The sequence below is a fragment of the Stigmatopora nigra genome, chromosome 4 (assembly GCF_051989575.1).
Source record: "Stigmatopora nigra isolate UIUO_SnigA chromosome 4, RoL_Snig_1.1, whole genome shotgun sequence".
In the NCBI taxonomy this organism is placed as follows: domain Eukaryota; kingdom Metazoa; phylum Chordata; class Actinopteri; order Syngnathiformes; family Syngnathidae; genus Stigmatopora; species Stigmatopora nigra.
The window spans coordinates 6,272,334-6,287,488 of record NC_135511.1 but is presented as its reverse complement, the minus strand read 5'-3'; the positions used below and the strand labels follow the sequence as shown (position 1 = coordinate 6,287,488).

At 38.2% G+C, this 15,155-nt stretch overlaps 1 long non-coding RNA gene across 1 annotated transcript in view; it reads left to right on the top strand.

Annotated features, from left to right (window-relative positions):
- Positions 1 to 298: 298 nt before the first annotated feature.
- Positions 299 to 15,155, top strand: part of LOC144195098 (uncharacterized) — a 32,800-nt gene continuing 17,943 nt past the window's right edge. The window contains exon 1 of the long non-coding RNA XR_013326047.1: positions 299 to 469. This is a non-coding gene — a long non-coding RNA (uncharacterized LOC144195098). The remainder of the gene's footprint in view (positions 470 to 15,155) is intronic.

The following is a 15,155-nucleotide window of genomic DNA, read 5'->3' as shown; positions in this document are numbered from 1 at the left end:
TATTAAACCATTCATTTTTCAGTTTGTAGTCCTTATTAAAAAAATAAAATCCGAACATATAAACATACGTGAGACGGTGCCCCCAAAAGGTGTCATGATCCATATTTTTTTAGACGGATTTACTTCTACTATGTATTTATTTAATTTCCGAACAATAACCTTTGCATTTCCTTATTGTTTAGACTTTTTAATATCCGCACATTTGATAGGGGTAACACAGGAGCTGACTCTTAATTAAAGGCAGTGTATTAGGAACGTTGCTCCTCAATGTACCCCACCCGTGTTTCCGTAGACCATAATTTGCATAAACAGGAATCATTTGTGAATAATGAATACACATGCGTTCAGCGAGAGCCTCTGATTTGCACATGAGCCTAGCTTTAGTTTGATTTCTTAGCTTGGTGCTTATTGTCCTTACAAGCCCCGCGAGCCAGCTAAAATCACAAGTAAGGAATTACATCTTAAACAGGTACGTGCGTCCGTTGTAGTGCATGTCAATAATACATTTAATGGGGGTGTCTGTTTGTGGTTGGATTGTTTGTGAGGATTGTTGCACCTTTGCCTCAACTCAGTTCTTTGCTCCAGCCTGCCATTGCGTAAACATATGGAAACATGCATTATTGATGAGTGTTTGTGTGTGTGTGCGCGCGCGTGTTATGTCCGCGTGTGTTTACGCGTGTGAGTGTGCGTGCGTGTGTGCGCGCGCGCGCGTTATGTCCGCGTGTGTTTGCGCGTGTGAGCGTGCGTGCGTGTGTGTGAGTGCGTGTGTGAGTGCGTGTGTGTGAGTGCGTGTGTGAGTGCGTGTGTGTGAGTGCGTGTGTGTGAGTGCGTGTGTGTGAGTGCGTGTGTGTGAGTGCGTGTGTGTGAGTGCGTGTGTGTGAGTGCGTGTGTGTGAGTGCGTGTGTGTGAGTGCGTGTGTGTGAGTGCGTGTGTGTGAGTGCGTGTGTGTGAGTGCGTGTGTGTGAGTGCGTGTGTGTGAGTGCGTGTGTGTGAGTGCGTGTGTGTGAGTGCGTGTGTGTGAGTGCGTGTGTGTGAGTGCGTGTGTGTGAGTGCGTGTGTGTGAGTGCGTGTGTGTGAGTGCGTGTGTGTGAGTGCGTGTGTGTGAGTGCGTGTGTGTGAGTGCGTGTGTGTGAGTGCGTGTGTGTGAGTGCGTGTGTGAGTGCGTGTGTGTGAGTGCGTGTGTGTGTGAGTGCGTGTGTGTGAGTGCGTGTGTGTGAGTGCGTGTGTGTGAGTGCGTGTGTGTGAGTGCGTGTGTGTGAGTGCGTGTGTGTGTGCGTGCGTGCGTGTGTGTGAGTGCGTGTGTGTGTGCGTGCGTGCGAGTGTGTGTGATAGTGAAAGAGTGGGCACTCTTTTCTAAAGTGTGTTCTCAAATCATTTACCATCATAATGGAGCCATATCCGCTATGATCACCCTAAAACAAACAAAACACATTGTCATGTACCAGTATATTGATAAAATATCTCAATTTTGTCTTTAAATTGAGGGATTTATATTTGTTTCAAATGGAAACTTGGGATAGTCACAATTTATTGGCTAAAATAGTAGCAGAATTGATCCAATGGTGACAGGTAGCTGGTTGTTTAGCGCTTTGGCCTCACAGTTGGCAACCTGGGTTCAAATCCGATGCTAAGAGAAATTAGTTACATGCCACAAGATGATGTGGCATATATTTTCAAAGGCTGATAACCTGCATGCTTCTTTTGTAGGGATTAAAAATCTCCTGAAAACATAGCTGAACACCTGAAGAGGGGAATTCTTGCAAATAGAAGCTGTTGTAGTTTTCATAACGCTCTTAGATTGCTATGTTTGGGGGATTTGAATCAATGATTCCTTTTTTTTGTTATTATACAGTATATTATGTGGGTTGAATGTGTTGGGTATTTTATAACAGTCTATCTGTGGTTTTATTTGTGTTTTAATTGCATGATTCTGCACTACCACAAGAGGAAATCAAATTCAGTTCTTTTGAATTCTTTTGGTAAAATATCAACCACAAGATGCTGTCATGGCACTTAAGATAAACTGCATTTATAAAACAGTGCAGCAAATATTTTCATTCATTTCACACATTGAGTGAATATAAATAAAATTCACTGCCAGGAAAAGTTTTATTTTTGTAGATTGATCCTCTATAACAGGGGTAGGGAACCTATGGCTTGGGAGCCATATGTGGCTCTTTTGATGGGTGTATATGACTTTTTAAATCATACGTTTTCTTCATTAGAGTCTTCTGCATGCATACTCTTATTGATACTCATTGATTAGCAACAGTGAAATAATGTTCTCAAAAGAATTCAGACTTATTATTTACTTTCAAAGTGGTGAAATGAATAATAAATGCTCACATTTTCATGTATTTTTACTTTTCAATTCTGAGTAAGGCTCCCAAGGAATAATGTTTGAAAATATGAATTGTTTATGGCTCTCCTCGTCAAAAAAGCTTCCCGACCCCTGCTCTATAATGTTGCCGTCCCTGATGTCAGATGTTTGACTTTTTTGCCCCTTTAATCAACTTAGACTTCCACACACATTGAACCGTGCCTTTTCTCAAATATCACAAGCCTTTTCCAGGCGTATACAGTGTAAAAGATTGCAATTCTTGGACACAATGTCACCTAAAATCCAAACACCGACTAATGGATCGGTACATAGTCACCTTGGCCGTACACATCTCAGGCGATAGTTATCATCTTGCCTCTCATGTATAAAAAGAAATCATTCTGAAATAACCTTGGCAGCTACGCAAATTATTTTTCTGACCAAGGATTTGTTCACTTAATCTCATTTGACGGTTTTCATTTTTGTTAAGCAGCTCGGCTTCACGTGTCAACAAGTACAATTAAAGCCTGATTTTTAAATCCCCTCATGTGCATATTAATTACAACGTGAGCCCCGTTCTCTTTCCATGCCTCCGTCGCTGTGGCAACCGCTGCTTGATTTCAGAGACATCTCCAAGGACACTGGCGCCGCACGAAATGTGGGCATCAAAACCAAGATGGCCACCTATCGCCTTTGCCATTTCATGTATTAAAACACATTGGGAAGTTTGTACTTACCCTGACACCTAAAAGAATTGCCTTTTAAAACCACATATTTGTTGACAAAAATGACAAATTTGCTTAAACGCATGTTTGCATTTGGTTTCCTCTGGTTGGCATTGTTTTCCCCTCCCATCCTCCACCCGTGTAGGCTCTTAACCCCACCCCCTTTCCCCCCATTCTCTAATTGAGCTTTGTGTCTACTTCCATTTTCATTCAAACACACCCTCATTTACATAGCACTGTAGCACCACGGACAGCTCCCCAGCTGTACAGTACAGAAGTAAATGAGGAACACAGCCCCACTTAACGTGAAGTGAATACTAAGTAGCCTTTGCATCCTGTCAGTGTTTTCTGAAAATATAACAAGCATTGAGAGATGAGCTTTCATACTGAGCCAACTGGAAAGACATGTACAATTTTGTATGTCAAACAAAACATTTCAGACCGTGTTGTCTATAAATTGATACGAAGGAGTCATAAAATGTGCTATTCAAGGGTGAATCTTAAATTCAAACTCAGGGGTACTTTTTAATCAGTTTGGCACAATGTCAAAACTATTTAGCACATTTGTTTAGTAAATCTATTAATACCTATCACTAATTCAACAACAATAACACAATCTTTCACTGTAGTATAGCATAATTCCATTTTAGGGAAGGGTCATTGGGTGGATTTGAAGCAATAATTTAAAATGGAGTTAACATGATTCTTATGAAAATATCAGTGTTTCTTAATGTGGTGATAAACTTTAATATAAAATGCAAATTCATTTAGGTCTATATTGGGCTCTCGTTTAGCTCACTGGCAGCGCTTAATGTCCAATCTATATTGACTATAACAGAAAATACAATAATGCATATGTTGACATGTCATTTTCTATCTTAATCATGAAGGCGTTATGACCACACATGTGGACGTCATGTTTTAATGTTTTTATTATTATTTTAAATGACCAGAAATGGTCATATGCCCCTTTTTAAAGAATTCAATATCATGTTAAATACTAAAGAACTGTAGATTTTAAATACCATACAAACTGTTAGCCGGTATTTTTTAAAGAAAATAATATACATCCAGAGGTTTTCTGATATGTATTTTTTAATATTGACGGCATGAAATAAAATCTGGATTCGATATTAATTGACAGTACTGAAATTTCTATGCCCACTTTGCTAAATATCCTCTTTGGATAAAGAATATTCTGGAGTCAAAATGAAAATGTATATCAAATGAATCAATCATAGGTAGTTTTTTTGCCCTTATAACAAAACTACAAAATACCAATAACTTTCCAAGTTAAAATTACTGTGTGTATGGAGGCCTAACCTTAGTACACGTTCGACATTAATATAGATATTTTTGGTATACACTATATGACTGGATGCTAAGATAAGCGGAAGAAAAATGAATGTTATGTTTTATTATGGGCATCAACCCAAGGACATTTTTTTCTGTACTTATTAAAAGACATTGGTGACATTTTCTTTGGTTTTAAGATTTATGGAGTAGGTGTGGCTCCATTTAGGGGGCAAATGCTCTTAGTGTAGAAAATCCATGGGAGAAATGGGAATTGAACTTAACGTTGCAAAGGTTTGAAATCTCAATAATTGATGCTCATATGTAAATGCTTGCCAGTGTGGTATAAAGACGGGGGTGGAAAACACATGCATGCACATATCGAGTGAACAAATACCGTATATACACTGTAAATGCTGTTACCCTTTTAAAATGGGGACATTAAGGTCAAATTGATCCGCGAAGGTTGCTAGTCTTTACTTTACATGTTAATTTTGTTTATCATCTTCAAGGCCCTGCAGTGTGTGTTGGAGTGTATGCATGTGAATGTGTATTGCAATACAACAAACACAGTATAATAGTACATAATGGCCCTAAATAATTCAGTTTTACTGCGTTGGCATTTGGCATTATAATGAGATGTCATGTAATTCTGACAAAAAATGTTCAGGTCTTACAGGAGATGATTTTTTTTTAACTGCTTGGATAGGAGATCAATGTAATGTCACATTTGCAATTTTTTTAATGGCAATATTTTATGTCACAAAAAGTATATGTTAATCATTCAACAATTAACTTATTGGTTGTCATTGACGCCGCTCGGTGTTCATTTTTTTTTCACTGGGAGGTTGGCAGCAATTAAATGATTGAATTGGACCTCTAGTGCCGTCAGTAGCAGTGAAACATGATCACTCAATGCCAACCATCCCATTTCTAATAGATTTGTCTATAGCTACCAATAGCAGTCATTTAGTTAAATAAGGCAAGCAGCTCTTTTTGGTCATTTAGAAATAATTTAACCTCATAAATACCTGGTGTCCACATTAGTGGACATCACATTTTGGGTCATGAGGGCCACAATTTTACAATTTGCTAAACAAATGTGGTCTAAATGTCCTCCTGTACACACTTAGTTAATATGAATTCTAGACAAAATGAACACAACCAAACAAAAATATATTTCAATAAGTCTAAAGTCTTTTTTAAAAATGTATAGTTATTATTTTTTGTTGGATAACCATATCCACACTGTTCATTTAAACTGGAATATTGGCACAAAAACAGTTAATGGAACAAGATGTCAATTTTGTCTTTAACTTTTGAAAATGAAATGAGTAAATGGGAAAGAAAAATACAATCTTAAGTGTAGCATTACTTTTTAAAATAAGTGTTTATTTCCTTCATTATTTTCTATATTCTAAATTTCCAAATTTGTAAATATGTGAAAGTTAACAAGTGTACACAACATTTGGATTCAATTTGAATTAGAAGCTTCACACTTGAATATTAAGATAACACCATTTAAAATGGGGGAGGGGGATCTGTTTGATCAAGTCTGGTTGCCTGGCAACCAAATTCATTTTTTTTTTACAGACAAAAAAAAACTGATTTAATAATCAGGTTGTGTGCATTAAAATGTAAAACGGGCTTGTCAGCCAGCACCTGAAGGACGACAGGAATTAGACCAGGGTAATTTTGCTGCTTCCTATTGAAAGGTTGACCTTCTCAGGAAGTGGGTGTCGTAATCACACACCAACACAACAAATTAGAATGGGCAGCTTTTAAATGTGTACACATTTCAGTGAATAAAATGAGACATATTTTTCTGTTCTGCAATAATTAGTTGTTGGAGTCCGTGTAAAAGTAAATGACAAAGTCAGAAATTCTTATTGACAAAGTGCATTTTTGTTGTGCTGCTACTATTGTCTTGCTGCTTTAATTCCCGTGTAATAGTTGGCAAGCTCTCATTTTTGTTTTCCTAATTGTCGCCATCCTTTTTTTTTTTTTTTTTCTTTTTCCCGGACACATTCTTGTAAGTGCTTGAGATTTTCCCGGGCCTCCTGTGGACTCGCCTCACAAAAAGCCCTGTCGGGTGGTCATGGCCATTAGTCATTCTGCTCTTTGTGTCTGGAAAATTTGACATTTAAAGCACACACATATTTTCAAAGCACTTACTCTCATTTTCTTTTTTTACCAGACAAATATTTGCCTCCAGGTCTTTAAACCATTATTTTATCTGCATTGGGCCACACTATTCATATGTTTCGGTGTACCATCACAAAAAATAATTATGAAGTAAAAGGTATTTGTAAGTATTTTCAAATGAGTTACATTTGATAGAAATGACAGCGGATTTAAAATTAAATGTGGTCATTTGAAGAGAGAACATTGAAACGATTGAAAGATACTTGAACTTCTCTTGGTCTTCACTAGATGGAGTAAGAACATCAGCCTGTATAAGAAGTGAAAACTGCGAGAATATTCTCTGATTTTTTTTAGTTTTTTTTCTTAAAATGGCCATAAATTCATGCATGACTGTCACTCTTAAAAATCTACTGAGGTAAGATTGATTTGATTTTTTTTGTTAGAAAAGGCTGTAAATGTTTAAATGATAGCTGGTCTATCAAGTAAATATTATTTTCTTTTCATTTTTTTAAAACAACAAACCCTTCAATCCTAATACAATAAGATTAAAATCTGCGAGATTTTTTTTCATGCAGATTTTTTCCCTCTCTCTTAAAGAGACCAAAACATACAAAAAACAGGGAAAGCTCAAAACAAGCTAAAAAGGATAACAATTGAACTTTATCTTTAAAAAAGTGCAAAGCCTTCATCTTAAATATGTTTCTCTCTCCCCATTTTGTGCTGTCACCCCCAAAACACAAATAACTCCACAAAAAAACATAGTACGAAAACAACAAAATACTAAATAACTACACAAAGAACATACTTATGGTAGAATTTATTGATTATCAGCCTCCTCATTTATAATTCAAAACAAAAACATCTACAAAAAACTCTAAATTATTATTGTCTGAATTTTTCACATAAAAAAAATCACATTATTGAATGAATTTGATTAATGGCTTAAACAATGTTATTAATTTTATTGCTTAAAAATAGCAGATGTAAAGATTTGGTTTTGTTGTTCATATTATCACAAATAAAAAGAAAAAGGCAATGCCTAGTTTTAGCAATTATTGAAAAGAAAAACATATGCTATGTATCGTTATGTCCAATTCGTTTTGACTGGGACCGACTGACAGTCAAAATTAATTGTACGTTTCATCTTACCACTTTATGATTGTAGAAGAAAAACTGAAAAAAACAACCAAAAATGTAATAAAAATGTAATAAAAAAATGTATATTTATATTAAGGAGGGAGCACTCTAAGAGAGTAGTTCGCATCCTAAGCAGCCAAATGCAAAGCATCACCATATTCCAAACATTATGCATTCCTCGTCTCACATACAAGTTAAATTAGCATATCCTTTATCAAATATGCATAAATTTCATTTTCTGACCTCATCTTGAAATTTATATTTTAACAAAGTATATATTGCTAGTTTGATAATAATAGTACCTGTATCTGTTCTTGAGTTATCATGAACACAAACATACAGACAAAAAAATAATCCACTTTCTATGGTTTTACTTTGTGGCAGCAACCAGAACCGACTGGGCCTGGTTCTAATAGGACCACTATTTTAATCGCAAAATGCCTGTTTTGGACAATGTTTATGGTGGGAAACATTATTTCTATACAAAATAGTGAAACTACATCCACCCACTCAATCAACACAAATTCTGGGTAAATACACCAACCAGAACCGATTGGACCTGGTTCTAATACAACCACTATTTCCATCGCAAAAAGCATGTTTTTGACACTATTTATGGTGGGAAATAGTCCCAGAACATCCCTGGATCTTTATTCTTACAGAGAATAGTGAAAATACGTCCACCCACACAATCAGACACTAACTGTGGGTAAAAGCACCAACCAGAACCGACTGGGCCTGGTTCTAAACCACCACTTGTAAATAAAGTGCCCAAATTGAGGTCATTGATTCGCAGTAATTGTAATTGACACCTTGCGTCCACGTGTGGACATCACACACAATATAGACATTTTTATCCAACTGTGGCCTACATTATCCAAAATGTGATGTCAACATATATAGACACCAGCCAGGCCTGTAAAGTGATAAAAAAATCAGCCAAAATATTCACTTGCCCTATAAACGAGCCCAAAGTCCGACTGAGCCCAGCCACACTTTTCCTGTGTTCTTTATTCATACACCCTTGTCCTTTTCTCCCAGAAAGAGAGCCAATAGGCCCCAGCAGGTGAATGTAAAGAAACGCGAGAGGAGCCCCCCCCCCTTGCTTGATCGGCCTTTCAGGGCCAGACAATAGGCCGGCCCACCTCCTGTATAGCTGCATTAGAAGACTGATTAAAGCTCTTCCTGTGAGCCATTGATTGAGGACGTAAAGCTAAAACCAACAAAACCCCACACTGCTGCTGTCTGATAATGATGGAGTCCCACCTACAAAGCATAGGCTTCAAATGATTAGCAGGGCTTTGTTTTCATAGTAGCCTTGCCCGTAGTGTGTGTGCTTTAAGACGGAGCAGTGCTCGTCTAAACATAGCAGGAGGTCTTCAAACAGATAGCTCCAATTAATCGCAGCTTTGCTCTAAATCTGTAATATCCATTCCTCGCTTTACTTACAAGCTCTGTCGTCCAATTAGCGGAGACAGCGTACGTGTTCCGTTTTTCAGATGTGTATGAGAAGTCTGTATTATATGTCTTGTAACGTAGAATTACAGAAATGTTTATTGCTCGCGTTCTCAGGTAAAACACATAGAATTAAAAGCCTTTTTTTGTCTTTGCATGGTCGGGCAGTTTGCACTTCAAGACTGAAATATCAATTGCATTTCTAAACTACTCATTTCCAGTTATACAGGAAATAATAATAATAATAATAATCTTTCAATATAGTGCAATTTTTAGCATTTTTTTTTATTAAAGATCCCCAAGTGTAACTATTACATTTTGTAGCAACACTGAAATTTGCGTCCAGGGAACACATGGTAAGTCTCAAGAGTGTTAGTATTATTTTTATGCTGACAACCATAGAAAATGAGGACCATATTTTTTATTTAAATCTCAACACCACTCGTGCAGTATCCTATGATGTACAGTTACTTTCACACGGTGCTTATTACGTTCCCTGGTTTAAAATATGGATTTTTAAACACTCCCCTCATTGTTATGCTAACGGCCCGTTCTGCATGTTAATCCTTTTATGAAGGAATGCTATAAGGGTCAAGATGTGGGAAAAGATTTGCAGACAAGCCGCCAAAAATACTTAAAGCCTGTATGTGTGTGTGTCTGCAAGAAGGATAGTTCTCAGATGATTCATAAATATTGCATTTCTTCTGGGGATGACACAATTTCATGTTTCTGCTACAAATTTCTGTGTTGCACGTCTGATTTTGTCACCCGTCTTGCAAACAGCGCAGGCTGACAATTATCCTCAAGAAGCTCCTGAAGAAAAAAAATCCAAACACACCCTTGTGCATATACTTCATCATACTCACTTCCCTTCCATATACTTTATTTGATTGCAACACTCTTTATGTTGTTGCTCATCCCTTCTCTTACTATAAATAGATTTATAGCATGTTCATTTACATTTTATACATTTTTTTCAAATGTTTGTTCTTTTTTTTAAGCATTGTAACAACATTTTTTGTTCACTTCCTTGACTGATGGGCTATTTTCTCACTATGCCTGGAATTATGGTTTTACAATGACAGTTAAAGCACTACTGTCTATTTCTCATATTGTTCAGGTCAAATTTGAACTTGTAACAATATATGTTGTTGGAAAGACCCAGCGATTCTCACTTACAAACAATTTTGATTTTTCATAGCAAGCAAAAATAATGTACTTTGAAATGTCAGTTTGGGACCAGTGTATTGTCTTTAAAAAAAATAGTGGTGACACAAAAAGACTGTTAAAGTCTGAATGCCTTTTGTGTGAGACTATTTCCTCTTTTCAAGACAAGAAAGTAATAATAACAGTGTTTGAAACTGTCGGATTATTCCCACTCTTGCCTTTTATATATTTGAGAAATCTCAAAACAGTCAAAATGTGAAAACGATGGATGATCATACTTCCAACAAGGTTAATTGAACGATTTATGGATGTCAGATATGATATTATTTTTCTTTTCAAATCGGAATTTCAGAACGTGGTGGTAATGATCAACCAATAATTCGACAGGGCTGATATCGGGGACAATTGACATATATCAGTATATATTTATAATATATAAATCTGAATGGGTAATATGAAGAACTCAATTTAATACTGGGTTATTTTGGCTTAGATATAGCCGCGCTTTTCCTCTATATATCTCTCTCTCCTGCCTGCCCTCTCTCTCTCTCTCTAACATAAACGACCAGCTGCTCATTAAGTCGAGGGCTTTGTCGTTGCTACTGCTATGCTTCAATTCGCGGCGGCCTTTATTGGTTATAAACACATGCATGCATACAAAGACACAGTAGCTCCAACGCAAATTCAACCCCTTAACCCTCTATTGCCATGCTGCCATAAAAAATAAGTTCAATTGTACATTCAATAACATACAAAATTCAAAAAATCCTTAATATACTATTTTTTAATGAATATAGGGCTAGAATAGATCATTTTGTTATTATTTAATATATATGCATTGTTATTATTTTTTTACACTTTTACTGCAAGTGAATATAAGCTCCATATATCAGATATCGGCCTGCGCCATCTACTATTAATCGGTTTCGGTCCTGAAAACCCCATAATGGACGATCAATAACTCTTAGCTTCTTATCTTTTGTTTTTTAATCTATATTTATATTTTCTTTATACTGTTGATGAAAGCTTTTATAGAGCTAGTGACTTTTTATATTTTAAGAATAAATAAAATGGTTAATTGCTAAAATGTTAATCAAAACAAAATTAATACAGTTTAAATAAATGAAATAAGAATTGTACTAAAGTTGATTTTTTAAATTAAGTATTTTAACGCTTCGCCTTCCATTGACAATGTTAGCCAGCCAATGTATTTGAACTAGGAAGGGTAAATGAAAACTAGTTCATTCCTTCCTCCCAGTCAAAAAAGATTGGATGTTTACTGCTTTCAATGGCAACCAATTAATTAATTGAGTGCCCTATACAAATTTAAGAAGAGAGAAAACCATCAGACATTTAATGTCTAATTTCTATGATAATATGTACATATGGGCGGCCTGCCGAGTGGTTAGTCCGTCGCCCTCACAGTTCTGGGATCCTGGGTTTGAATCCAGGTCTGTTCACCTGTGTGGAGTTTGCGTTTGTTTTGTCTGGGTACTCCGGTTTCCTCCCACATTCCAAAAACATGCATGGTAGGCTAATTGGACACTCTAAATTGCCTCCAGGTATGAGTGTGACTGTCAATGGTTGTTTGTCTCCCCTTGCCCTACGATCGACTGGCCACCGAACGATTCAGTGTCCCCCGCCTCTGGCCCAAAGTCAGCTAGGATAGGCTCCAGCACTGACCCTAATGAGGATAAAGCAGTTCAGAAAATGAATGAATGAATATGTACTATATTTGTCATTGTGAGGGCTTCATTTTGCCTCATTTCTAAGTACCACACAAAGCTCAAGGTATTTTTACAAATCAAGCCACAGAATTGGGAAAAAGCAGATCCACAAATGACTAAAAAAATACAATCAAAATACTTAAAAAAATGTTATAAAATCACTTTTTTAGACACTTATTTTACAGAAGTGGCGACAGAAATTGCTCTACACTGATCTTTATCACCTCACTCAGTGAAGGCTCATCACATTTAAAATCTAGATCTATCATCATAAAGTTTCCATAGTAGAGGTACACACTTATTTAAAGCCACTTACACACCTGCCTACACCCACTCTTTTCACCCTTTCAAACTCGGCGCACCTCATCCTCCCACTCTCCTATAATTAACCTTCAACACTCAGACTGACTGACTCCACCTACCAGCATGCATGAGTTTCAATGACCGCCGTTCTCATTTCACATGGGAGAATGTCATTGTTTCATTTAGATGCGGTGCATAAATTTAATAGCTAAACTTCATAAATATTGAGCTGAGAAATATTCTTGGCAACAATATGCTTTTGAATGGAATACCAGTCCTGTACTAGTGTTTTAAATAGTCACCATGCTACGTCAGTATCTAGTAGCATTTATAGTTAACATGTCTGACTCACATTTTTTTCGGTTTGGGTGGGAATCTATGAGGAGTTTGCATATTCCTACCGTGCTCATGAGGCTATTCTCCAACTATTACCCTCGACTAACAAAAACCAGCATGTATCTCCTGTAAGATAGATCAACCACAGCTCTAATGAGGACAAACAGTTTTTACTGATTCAATAATTCCCTGGTTGGAAATTGAAAATCAATGTGTTTTAGGGTGCAGTTGTGTGTTTCCCAATAACCACAGACGGGCACTCTCAACACAACCCTTGTCCTGAGTACCGGTTCGCCCCCCCCCCCCCCCCCCCCCCACGCACCCTTGTCCTTGCCCCCATCTCTTTGCACTCAACAAACCATGGTCCTTTGCCACACAAACAGTAGTACTTTGTCACATCCTCGACCCTTTGTGACAGCCGCAGGTCACCGAAACGACGACGGGTTGCGTGCGCTATTAAACACACACATCAGCGTGAAGGACTGCCACGTTGTCAGCGACTGTTAAAATTTCACACCTGCATACACACACCTGACCCTGCACGATGTGGCTCAACAGCTCTGACAACTATAAGAAATTAAAAGTGTGTTTCGTGTTTAAAAAGGCACTGGCTAAACTAATTTGACGCACTAACGTGATTTGAGTGGGCTCAGATAGAGTGCTGCGGCGTGTAACAGATCTTTGCCAGGGAAATCCGCTCATTCGACTTATAATGGAAGCAAATGCAGGCAAATGAAGCTTAAGGTTGAGCAGGCTGCTAATCTGTTTTCTTAACACATAGGCAGGTCTAGCTGCTATCATTAAATGTTCTTGTGCTTAACCTCATCAGGGCTATGAACAGACTGCCTGTACCATCTGACTTTGAGGCACTATAGACACTATAGCTGCCAGCCAATCGCATATTTTACACAGAAGAATCAAGATGATGTTTAGCATTTGAAATGTTTTTGAAAGATACATACAGAGGTCGTGACCCTGATGGAAGAGTGGATAGTGTGTCGGCCTCACACTTCTGAGAACGAGTTGCTGGAATAGGCTCCAGCACCCCCGCGAACTTTGTGAGGATAAGTGTGACAGAAAGTGAATGAATGAACATATAGATGTCATTTTTAGCATTTTTTTTGGACCATACTGTGACTACTTCTATCCGGAGGCAATCTCGGTTCGATAAAGATCATCAGATGAGTTCTTAACAAGGATTGGGGGAGGTCAAAAAGGGTGCAAGAACAAAGTGTTGATTGGATCAAAGTGTGTGGTTGCGCTTGGAAATTTGTGAAAAAACAAGGTTGGCCAAAAATGCATGAGATTCCCTGAAGAGATTTTGTTTTGTTTGTTTCTGTTTGTTCAGGACAATGCAAGCACTCTAATCTGTATGGCCTTTGCCAGTTTTTAAAATTATGCAGTATGTAGATGGAAAAATAATTATCTAAATATTTGCATTGTCAAAAGTCCTACTTGGCAGGAAATCAAGCCAAGTTAACTGTCAGTAGCTCTTAATGCTGACGGTCTGTGGACGGAAAAACATCAGAATTGGACCTTAGTCTCTTCTACCCACATATGGCCACACGATGACCCAAGTGAGAGCTTGCTTCTGTTGACAAACCCCTACTGGGCCCTCTAATCCTGTCTAAAAGAACCTGGAAGATGGCTTCACTGCACCATCTCTGAACTTTGGCCCTGTGACACCTCTCAGCGGGTGAGGGGATTAGCAAAGCAGGCGTCAGGTCTCCCTGCTGATTCAATGTGGAGTTGACCCTGTCAGCCTATGTTCAGGTGGACCTCTGAGACAGAAGAACGGCAAAGCCCGAATTAGCTTCGTTTTAAATGAGGTGCCCCGAAGGGCACCAGGTAGGACAGGTCACGCAGAGTGGACGCCTCCCTGTGGTGGGATACAAAAGGAAGTGCAGGATCACCTGCCCATTGGCAGATCAAATGAGGGCTTAGAGAGGGGCGCTTCCCTTGTCAAAGCTCTACTTCTTTACGGCCTCCCACTGTCTCAACCTCCCATGGACCTCTCAGCCTGTCCTCTTTTAACGTCAATATATTGGAGCTGAGGTCCCCTCACAGTGGTCATCAAGATCTTAATTCGTACTCTCAGCCTTTCACTAAGTACCGCGTGCATAATGGAGCCATAATCAACCTGTGGCCAACGGAGTCTTTTCTCTCAGCGTGTCTGCACTCACGTGGATCCCGCATGTCGACTTGCAATGATATGCTAATTAGTACTCATATCTACCCGTCTAATCTGTGTGTTCACATTCAGGTACTTTTAATCCACTCCGTAGCCAAATGCTTCTCGCTAATTTGAGGGTATTAGGCCCGTCATCAAGAAGGCCCGGGCGAAACGGGTGAAATGATTTCATGAAACATGAAGAAAGCACTCTTTCAAAGCACATTTACAGTAGGCTGTGTGGCTTCAAAGCTAACGGTCAGATCCTGTTCTGGCTAGCAAATAACCTCATCATGCTATTCGGCATGACAGGGTAAGTGTGGGGTGTGGCAGTCTCGGTGCCCGACACAATGCCCCTTGTCAGTCAGTCTCATTCC